The sequence below is a fragment of the Pseudomyrmex gracilis genome, unplaced genomic scaffold (assembly GCF_002006095.1).
Source record: "Pseudomyrmex gracilis isolate BER0280 unplaced genomic scaffold, ASM200609v1 scaffold_803, whole genome shotgun sequence".
Lineage (NCBI taxonomy): Eukaryota > Metazoa > Arthropoda > Insecta > Hymenoptera > Formicidae > Pseudomyrmex > Pseudomyrmex gracilis.
Window position 1 is genome coordinate 4,579 of NW_018021387.1, and position 10,575 is coordinate 15,153.

The window sequence follows — 10,575 nt, forward strand, 5'->3', positions numbered from 1 at the left end:
TGGTGTTTTTTGAGGTTATGGCGGAACCCCGACCCGATAGGGTTTAATGGACCTCGGATTCGGATTCAGCGACCCCAAAAACATATAATAAACATGGTCTGATCCCCAGGCCAAAGAAATTTTTTTTTTGTGTGGCTGTGTTATTGATCTGTTGAGACTATGGTGATTGCACCATCTAGCAAGTGATAAAACAAGCAGAATAGCTGTAATTAAGATAAGTCAGACTATTAAAGGAGTTTTGTCTACAGAAAAATGTTTTTGAGTTATATTAATAATTGTAGAGATAAAGTAATAACTCCCATAATTGAAGAAATTCTTGCAATGAGTGGAGAAATATTGTTAAATCTACTGACGAACCTCTGTGGACTATATTTGAAGAGAGAAGAGGGTATCCTGTTCAACCAGTTCCAACACCGGAGCTAATAAATCTTTTTAAAGTAAGAATTATTATAGATGGAAATGGAAGTCAAAATTCTAAGTTATTTATTCGTGAATAAGCTATGTCTGCTGACATAATCATTAAAAGGACAAGGAAATTACAAAATCCTCTACTTATAAATAGCACAACTATAAAAAAAATTATATTAAATGCGTGTTCTGTTACAATAACAGTATAAAGGTGATCATTGTAAATGGATTGCTCCGCATAATCCAAGCTTACGTCAAATACTTATTCTTATTAATGACTCAATCATACCAGCTTATATGGCAAATATAAAGTAAAGAATTCCATTATATTTATGATTCGTTACATATAGTCACATTTGTTCATTAAATATTTATAGTAAATTTAATATATTGGTAGTAAAGTTAATTATAAAAATTAGAGTGCTATGTCTGATTTAAGTAATAAATTGTAAATTTATTTAAGAAATACTCTTTTTTAATACTACAGAAATGTAAGGGTATTTAATTTATGAATATAATTTTAGTTAATAATCATTGTATATTTTATAGTAAAATTTTTAATTTGCAAATTTAAAGATATCAGTTGTGAGTAAAATGTTTAAGATTTATAAAATAATTATTTCGTAAACTTGGAAAACTTATAGTTTACTACTAAGGTAAAAATTTTAAAGTATTATAATTAAGGGCGTAAATAATGGTAAAATAATAAAGGCAGAATTATTTAAATCAAAACCTGATTTTTTTGTGTAAATTTAGATTTAAAGTTTTTTACAAATATGGATCATAAAATTATTTTAATGTGGATAAATGTTATTAACAAGAAATTAAATAAGAGAAAGATTATTAATATCATCATGTTTAAATCTTCAATAATAATGTAAATTGTAAAGTATTTGAAGATAAAAAAACAAACTGGTGGCATTTTTGATGAGTTTATTATTATTAATGCAAATATAAAATTAGTTTTTGATACTGCGGTGAAAAATTCGAGCAAGATTTTAGGTTTATTCAAAATTGACTTAATTATAAGTAAAATGGTAGAGGAAGTAAAACAGTATATAAATCATATTTGATGTTTTACTTAAATAAGTATAATAATTTATCTTGTTTTACTGCTGAAACAATCTGTAATTAAGATTTTTATTTTTTTAATGTTGATTAGAGAAACCGGAAAAACAATTATTGTAATATTTAAGAATATATAGAATATATTGGTAATATTAAGAATATAAAAATTGGTTTTGTACTTTCTGTAAGATAAAAAATATTAAATAGATGCAATTTCTAAAAAGTTAGTAAACGTGCAATTGCCTGCCAGTGTAGAAATTTGGATAAAAAAGTTAATCATAAATGGAAAGAGGTGATTCAATCTTTTAAACTTAAAGAAAATATTAATATTGAATGTCTCGAATGTAAAATTACTGGGTTGATAATTATAGCAAACAATATAATTAAGGATGATAGAAAGTAGATTACAAAATAGGTAAAAGTACTTTTTTTCTTTAAGTATTATGAGTATGTAAGTGATAAATATGAAAGTATTAATTTCTATAATAAATCAAATTCGGAGTATGCTGGATAATATCGTTGTTAATATTAATGTAAAAAGTAATAATAATAGGATAATGATATTAAAAAATAAATTGATTTTTAAGTTGAAAACTCTTAGTAAACGTTAGTATTTTGTAAGGGTTTCTTAATTATAAGTTTTTGAAATTTGATATTTTTTAACAAATTTTTGACTAAATATCGAAAAAATCAATTCGAGGTTTTATATCAAATCTAAATATTCTGATATTTTTCTAATTGAGACGTGTACGTGTCGCGGATAGAATTTTTTTTACCAAGAAAAAAATTCAAAAATAGTAGTATTTATTTCATTTTATTTTTTTCATATTGCATAGAAATCAACACAAAGTGCCACAAAATATACTGTAAAAATCTCACACAGAAACGGAGAAATCACAGAAGATGCTCAAGGTGGCAAAGATGAAAAACTAAGCGCCCGCGGGAAAAAAGATCACCGCCGTGCAGCTGCTTCGTGAAGCAAAAGAATGGGACTTGGAAATTCTGCCTTCACCTTCAAAGCAGAAGATCTTGGACCCTCACAAACTTGCTAATTATCAACATTAAAATCGCAAAGCGTTCGAAGATGTCATACGCAAAAATCGTATGATCGTGTCTAACTGGATACAGTACGCACAATGAGATGAAAGTCAGAAACAAATTCAGCGGGCAAAATCTATTTACGAGCGAGCGCTGGAGGTAGATTATCGAAATATATCTTTGTGTGTCTCAAATACATGGAGATGGAGATGCGCAACAAGCAGGTCAATTACGGCAGGAATCTGTGGGATCGTGCGGTTACGTTGCTGCCACAAGCAAATCAATTTTGGTACAAATATACGTACATGTAAGAATCTCTGGAAAACATTGCCTGTACGCGTCAAGTGATCGAGCAATGAATGAAATGAGAACCGGACGAATAGAGGCCTGACAGACGAATATGAAATTTGTGCTGCGACAAAAAGATTGATCGCGCCCGACAAATTTACGAGCGCTTTATTATGGTACATCCCGATAAAGCAGTAAATAAAGTACGGAGAAATTTTACGGATTTATCAGAGGCGCGCGCGACGTTTACGAACAAGCGGTAAACTTTTTACAAAGACGAAAGTCAGGACGAGAAGTTGTTTCCGGCTTTTGCCAAGATTGAGAAAAATCAACAAAAACACGTTTGCGCGCGTATCATTTACAAGTACGCTTTGGAACATCTGTCAAAAGAAGCAGTCAAGAAATTTACAAAACTTATACAAGGTTTATACAAATTACAAAAAAAAGTACGGCGATTGCTTGGGAATCGAAAACGTGATCAGCAAGCAGAATCATCAATACGAGCAGAAAGTGAAGTAGAATTCGTCTACCTACGACATGTGGTTCGATTATCTTGTAAGGAAACCCAATGTAATTCACAAGACGTACGAACAAGCGATCGCTAAAGTTTCGTCCACCAAGAAAAAACAATGCTGGCATAGGTACATTTACTTTCGGATCAAGCATGCCATCTTTGAGAAACTGGAAACGAAAGACATCGAACGTTGCCGTGAGGTGTACAAAGTGTGCCTGAAACTTATACCGCTCAAACGTTTCACTTTTTCCAAGATCTAGTTATCTTACGCGTACGTTGTCGAGATCCGACAAAAGAACTTCGCAAAACCAAAAAATCGTTGGATCTGGCACTGGGCATCTGTCCGACAAACAAGCTCTATCAAAGTTACATTGATCTGAAAATGCAGTTTGTGGAGTTTCGATCAATGTCGCAAGTTGTATGTGAAGTTTTTCGAGTTTGTTTCGGAGAATTGCGCTACGGTGATGCAATTTACCGAGCTGGAAACGCGTTTGAAAGAGATCGATTGCGCCCGCGCAATTTACGAATTTGCCGTTGCGCGGCCGCGATCTAACATGCCGGGACTTCTGTGGAGATAGAACATTGACTTTGAAATCGCTCAAGGCACGACGAAAACGCTCGTCAGCTGTTCACGCGTCTAATTGAACGCACGTTGCACGTCAAGGTCTGGATCGTTTACGCCAAGTTCGACTTGCTGAACTCGCAGCTGGAAAACAGTCCCGACAACATCGCTCTGGCCAGGTTTTGGAGCGCGAAAACAACGCGTCAAAAAACAGCGGCGACATCGAGAGTCGCGTGTTGTGCTGGAGACTTGGAAGGACTTTGAAAGTGAAAAAGGCGCGAAAACTTTTCCCAAGATTATGTAGAAGATGACGCGCAAAGTAGAGAAGAAGCAAAGCATCGTTGAAGAGGACGAGAACAACCACAATTTAAAAAAACTAGGATATGTAAGGAAAACCCCATATAAATTTGCAAATCGTAAACATTGTTCTCTCGCTGGCAAATGCTACAAAGGAACAATAAATCAACATTGCCTTACATCAAGTTTATGTTTCTTTTGGTTACCGTTGAACAAAAAATTCCAACAGTTTAAACGTTACGATCGCTACGCTTTCTCTCTGTAGACGACCGTCCGATTAAACGCGCGCGCTACACATTATGACGTAAAACCGATTGTACAAATTGCTGTTAAGCACCGCGCAATCGCCGCATCTTTTACCTAGATCAGTAGTTGCTGCCATGCATATCATATCATCGAGTTACTCGCGATTCCATTTGGATTCGTCGATCCAGACGTCTACGTTCATTCCGCGTTTGAATTTTGACGCAAGTAGCGTAGCGACGTATTGACGCGCGTTTGTAAACTCGCATCTAAGGACCGAATGTGCGCATCGCGCGACACAGAGCTTCCATGGATCGGTCATAAGTGAGGTTGCGAAAAAACAATAGTTTTACCGCAATGGAAGTTGTCCACTCTACGCTACGTTGTACCGAACGTACCGTTACGCTGTTCGACAAACGACGAACGCGCTGCGACAACGTGTCGCACATTAGGCGCGAGAATAAGTAATAAGTTATTGTTTGGGAGCACGTGGAGTGCAACTGATCGCCGAACAGAAACGTTCGAAACATGCACGCTTGCAATTTGAGCAACGATTCGATTCCGCGTACAATCATGCACGTGTACACGTCTCCGACAAAATCGGCGTTTAGGTTGCCGAGATTATACGGCGACACGTGTATGGAATCGTTGCTTTTGTTTGATTTGTTGATGTATATTTGCGATACAATTACAACGCTACTGTTGTGAATACACGGATCGTATTTTAATATAATCAAAGTTGAACGATACGTCAAAGCACGCGTTCGTCCAACCAATACGTGCATTTGTTGTCGTTGGGTCGGAACCGTACAAGGTTGTGATTGCGCGTTTCGTCGAAACCGAATAATGCACAAACGTGGTGACGCGGGAAGCGTATCGCGTTTTCACGCATATACGGCACGAGTTGATTGTAACCGCAAAATGTGTTTTTTTAACGAGTAAGTAGTCAGATAGTACAAATAGCTCTTGCTCAATTGCGAAATGTTCTTCAATATACCGCCTCTCTCAGTAAACGAATCGATCACGGGAAGCTTTTGTTGCACCGTTATCAACATAAACACACTAGCGTATTTGTACGGTAGTAGCGACACTTCCGCGCGAGTGGCGCCCAATAGCTCCACGTCGCACGTTAGCAGAACGTCTCAATGCTCGTCGTTCAACGCGTCCGTTGAGACATTGTCGTTTCGGAACGTTTTGTCGCATTGTGACCAAACAAACCACCGACGTCGGTGTTTAAATAATTATCGTAGTTGTCGCAAATTGACGCGCGATTGATTCAATTCAAACAATTGAGACAAATTGCGCGATCGGTGCGTTTCGATAGATCGACGCGATTCGGGCGATTGGTGTAGTCCGCTCAATTGTGGTACACCGAGTCAAACGCAAATTTTGGCGGTTCTTCCGGTTGCTTCGACAATGCACTTACCAAATTGAGTTCGGAATCCGCGCAATCGCGTCTGTAGTCAATGTCGAACAACGCGTGTTGCGTAATCGCGGTTGGGTGGATTTTTAAAATTGTTAGATACACGCGATCCGACGTATCGCGCTTTAAACAAAGTTGCTTATTTTTGTCTTTTTATTTTTACCGTTGCTCGTGGGTAAAAGGTCCGATGTGACGCTAGCTCCGTTTGCTTTAAACAAACAAAAAATCGACAATTTGTTTCGAATTTACAACTGAGCGAGAGATACTCTTCGTCGATCGCATTTGCCGACGATTCGAAGTCGTACGTTTGAATGTGCAAATCGTAAACCTTGTCCCTTTGGTACCAAATGCAAAAAAGGACAATGAATCAACACTGCGTTATATCAAATATACGTTTCTTTTGGTGCCCTCGATGCATCATTGTTCTGTATAGTGACATTAGTTAACTAATGTTTGATATAGCACAAATGATACTGGCGTTTACTCGCGCTTTCACGTATTACAAAAGATTTGGTTAATCGATGCAATTCGTGTCAACGGCGTCGCATTCCTTCGCGGACAGTACTCGTTCGGATACAAACGGTGAACAATAAATTCCATCAGTTTAAACTTTACACTTGCGCCGTTCTTTTTTTTGGACAACAGTCCGATTAAACGCGCGGGCTATACATTATATCGTAAAACTGATTGTACAAATTGCTGTTGAGCTTTTGTCGCGCGGCGTCGTTGTTGTGCAACGGCAACACATTGTATACGACAACTATTTGCAGAAGCGTAACGTTGTCGATCGGAATTTTGTGTCGCATTGCATTGTTGTAATTAACAATAGCTTTGTCGTTTCGTCCACCGGATCTTTGACGCTTGAATCGTGGAAAGCATATGGTAAAATCATTCAGGTGTCTCGTCAAATCTAGGTGTGTTATAACCATAAATTTTTTCTTGCGCTTGTACTCCTGCGGCGAGGGTATCACTATGTCAAATGTAACTTAGCGCGGTCGTCAACGCGAAATGGCACTTGGCGCACCAAATCTACAACTTTTCGCGCGACCGCGACATCGGATGTCTGTTTGCGCGCTCGATTCGCGAACGACGACGGTTGTTTTGTCTAACATTTATCGATTCCGACGGAACTCGCACGTTAACGGAGACATGACAAAAAACCGAAGGGGGTGGCGAACGTTTTGTTGCTCGATGATGCTGTGACGAACAATGAGTCGGTCGACGCCTCAAAGAAGGGTTTGTCGATCAATCCATGTTCAAAGATTCCGGTGTGTCGATCTGATCCGAATGAAACCAATCGCCGCAAGCTACACGCAGTGAGCTTAAGTATTGTACCGCCAAATATATCTAATCTGTATCGTAACAATCGTCGCCGTTGCAACCTAAATGATCGTTCGTTGACGCGTCGGTACCAAAACATTTGTTCGTTGGACTAAGATGATCGTTTGACGGATTAAGATGGTAGTTCCACGGATCAAATGGTTTGTTAAATAACTGCTAAACGCAACGTATTTGTTTGATGCGTTGAACAACAGTCGCAACAACGACGCTCGTCTCGTGATTAACGCAAGTTCGGGCTTACGGGATTGATGTGCGCGCAAACAAACAATTACAGGTACGTGTTTATGTAACTGTTTGTTTGCACGCGCGACGCATGGTTTATCGTTTCGCGCAGCTCTATCACGGGTGTGACGTTTACGACACGGCGTACGGCAAACATTCGTCGAAACGCGTGAAAGTACAATCCTTCGGTTTCGACGTCCTAGTTGTTAAGGAGTACACGCAAATGAACGTTGCGCGCTTTGACGTCCCATTGAACGGAATACTCACAGACTTGTCGTCGCACCACAAAGCAAACGAGGGCAAACGAGTCGCGAACGACAGCAATTCGGTCGCGTCAATTAAGTGTAGTTTACATAGTTCTATTTGAGACGTTTTGTGCACGAATATAGCGCACGTTTCACGTCAAAACTATTGTTTCAATTGCATTCGGCCAAGGCTTGTTATGTCCGACAGTCTCGTGCCGCTGTGAGCCAACAGTAGCACCGCGTACGCAAACAATTTGTCGTCGTTGTCGTTGCGTCGTTTGTTCGTTGCGCGTGTCCACTTCGTTGTTACGTGTTACGACGTCGTCGCACAATTGGAGAATTTCCGTGTACGCTCGATCGTATAGAACGTATATGCATTTGCATATACTAAACGTTGCGGTTCTGCGCAACCGTTCAGTTTGTCCGTTATTGTTTGTTCATAACAACGCTGAGCGGTTGCTGCTTTGTTGTCCTACCATCGTAAAGCGTAACCCAATGTTTCAATCGTTACCGAACCAGCGACGTCCCATGCAAACTTCGAATCGCTTGCTACAAGCGCCAACATTATTTGCATATACAAAAATAAATAGCCGTATTGCAGCACCTGGTCGACAAGATGTTGAACGCGGATATCGGTCTAAATCGCATTATCGTATTTGTTCTTTAACAAACCAACGTCGAATACGGTTCGAAACAGGGCGTGTTAGTTTCTCTCGTGCTTGGATTGCTCTCGTCACGATTGATCGATTGAGATCAATGTTTCCGCGTTGTACGTTTTGTCGGGTACAACGCCACGCGCCGCGTCGTAGGTTTTGCCAATTGGAACGCCACGCGTCGCGTTGTATCGCGATTTGACAATGCTTTTTGTAGATGTTAACGCCGCGCGGTAAACGGTATGATTCAACGTAGCGTACGTTGTCGCACGCCTCGTCGATTCTGTGCAAATCCTTGCGCGAGTCATTGGTATTAGTACCGCGCGCATCGTCGAGCGTTCAAGCGATCTGCCGGATCTGTGCAAATCGTTGAATTGGGAACAGTAGCAAACGAAACTGAACCCAACGCGCTTTTCGAAGCAAAATTGTTTATATCAAGTGTGCGATGTTGTGCAAAGTATTCGTTATTTACTGATTCTACCGCCACCGTTTGAAGCAAAGGCGACACTTGTTTTTTTGACCACGAATTTTGTGATACGCGCTATTGATTCATCGCGGAAACATTGCGTGAAAAGTGGATAAGTACCAACCAAAAGTTTGCACGTACCAGTGCGTTTTGTTTCTTGTGAACAAATACGTCGTCGAGGTGTTTAAGCACCGTCGCAGAATTGTACTGCGCAAAGCAAACAATTTATCCAACGCGGCAATGTGGAATTCGTTGCACAACAGGCACGTTTATCGTTGCGAGACTCTTCACCTTTGCGTATTCGATCGGGTGCATGATTATGAGTGCTCCGTCAACTACTAAATTTTCTTTGATCAAATTGTACATTTGCCCAACCGTTTGTCGAATAAACGTTTCGTGCACATTTCCAAACCGTACACGGTTTGGAAATTGTCGGAGCGAGTTTGTTGGCGACAATTTCAATTTCTCGTGCATTGCCGTTACCATCGAACTCGATGCTCACCGGAACGAACGTTTTTGCTAAGTGTCCGCCGTCGTTTTTGCTAAGTTTCAGTTGCAACCGTTGTTACGTCGCGTATTAAATTCGTCCCAAAACGACGAAAATACGTTCAGAATGCAAATCGCTCGTATACTTTTCTTTGCGGACACACGGTTGCGCAACGAACGTATTGGTAAATTTTGGTCGGCTGATTTTGATCCACTGAAGCGACACTAGCGATTTTTTGCGGTCGCTGCAAAGGCGCGACAAGTTTCGCGAGTAGACGCTTTCCACAGTAGCAATATTTTGATATATGTCCACAAATGCACGTTGTCTTACGTCCCGATCGGTCGCGGCTACTAGAAATAAAAAGAGAAATTTGTTTTCGGACCATCAAATGAGAGTTACCGCTAATTTTGTGTAGAAACCCAAAATCGCTCGCGACAAGGGAATTACTCACAAAGAAATAGGAGGAACTTAACACAATGACGGTGTTATACGTGATTTCCAGAGAAAATGAACACTGTATAGTCGTTACAATTGCCTGTTCCAATCAAGGTGAGTTGAACGACAATGTAGGTGTGTTTTTTATCGCTCTTATCTGTATTGTATCTTTAAATGTAAACATATGTTTATTACAATGCTTTCCACAAAGATCGATCGATCGTAATGCTATACGAATCAATTGTACGGATTGACAGTCGCATCGTACAATCTGAATAGTTGCGCGCATCAAAACAATTAACGGTGCGAGCAGCAGCGGGCGAGTATCGACAGCGTCGTGCAGTAAGCACTCGAAACAAACTCGACGCGTGACGGTAACGGAACTGTGCGACCGAAGACTTGGGGAAGTGGAGTTGAGGTCGTCCAACTTTTAAGGGAATCGGTTGATTCTGAGTTGGACCGGCAGTTTGACGCGGCCGTCTCCACAGCGGCAGCGCGACTCCATAATTTCGAACGGCTTTTGGCAGAAAGGGAAGAACTCCAACGTCGTCGCTTGCCTGAAAAAAAAACAGGGACTAGAAAGCGCAGAGCAGCATCGACGGGGTGAATACTTAAAACAGGATGCAAAAGCGTCCGAAAGAACAAGCAGTCCAGCAAATAATTTAAGTTTATTTCGAGATTCGCAACAAGGTGCATAAAGCCCTGTTTTGCATTGTGCGTTGAAAGGTTGTTCAGTTTTTAATTTTGTTTTCATTTTTAGGGTTGTAAAACTCAATCAGGGAAAATTTGTTTTAGTATGGCCCAAATTGAGTGGGTCACCCGTTTAATATGATATTTAAGTAACGAACCACAATTGTTGTTCGGATCGGGTGATACTCTATTGAC

General features: G+C 39.9%; 2 pseudogenes; both read left to right on the plus strand.

Annotated features, from left to right (window-relative positions):
- The window catches only part of LOC109861508, an 8,119-nt pseudogene extending 348 nt beyond the window's left edge, over positions 1 to 7,771 (plus strand).
- A 1,960-nt stretch (positions 7,772 to 9,731) lies between these two features.
- Positions 9,732 to 10,575, plus strand: part of LOC109861509 — a 16,284-nt pseudogene continuing 15,440 nt past the window's right edge.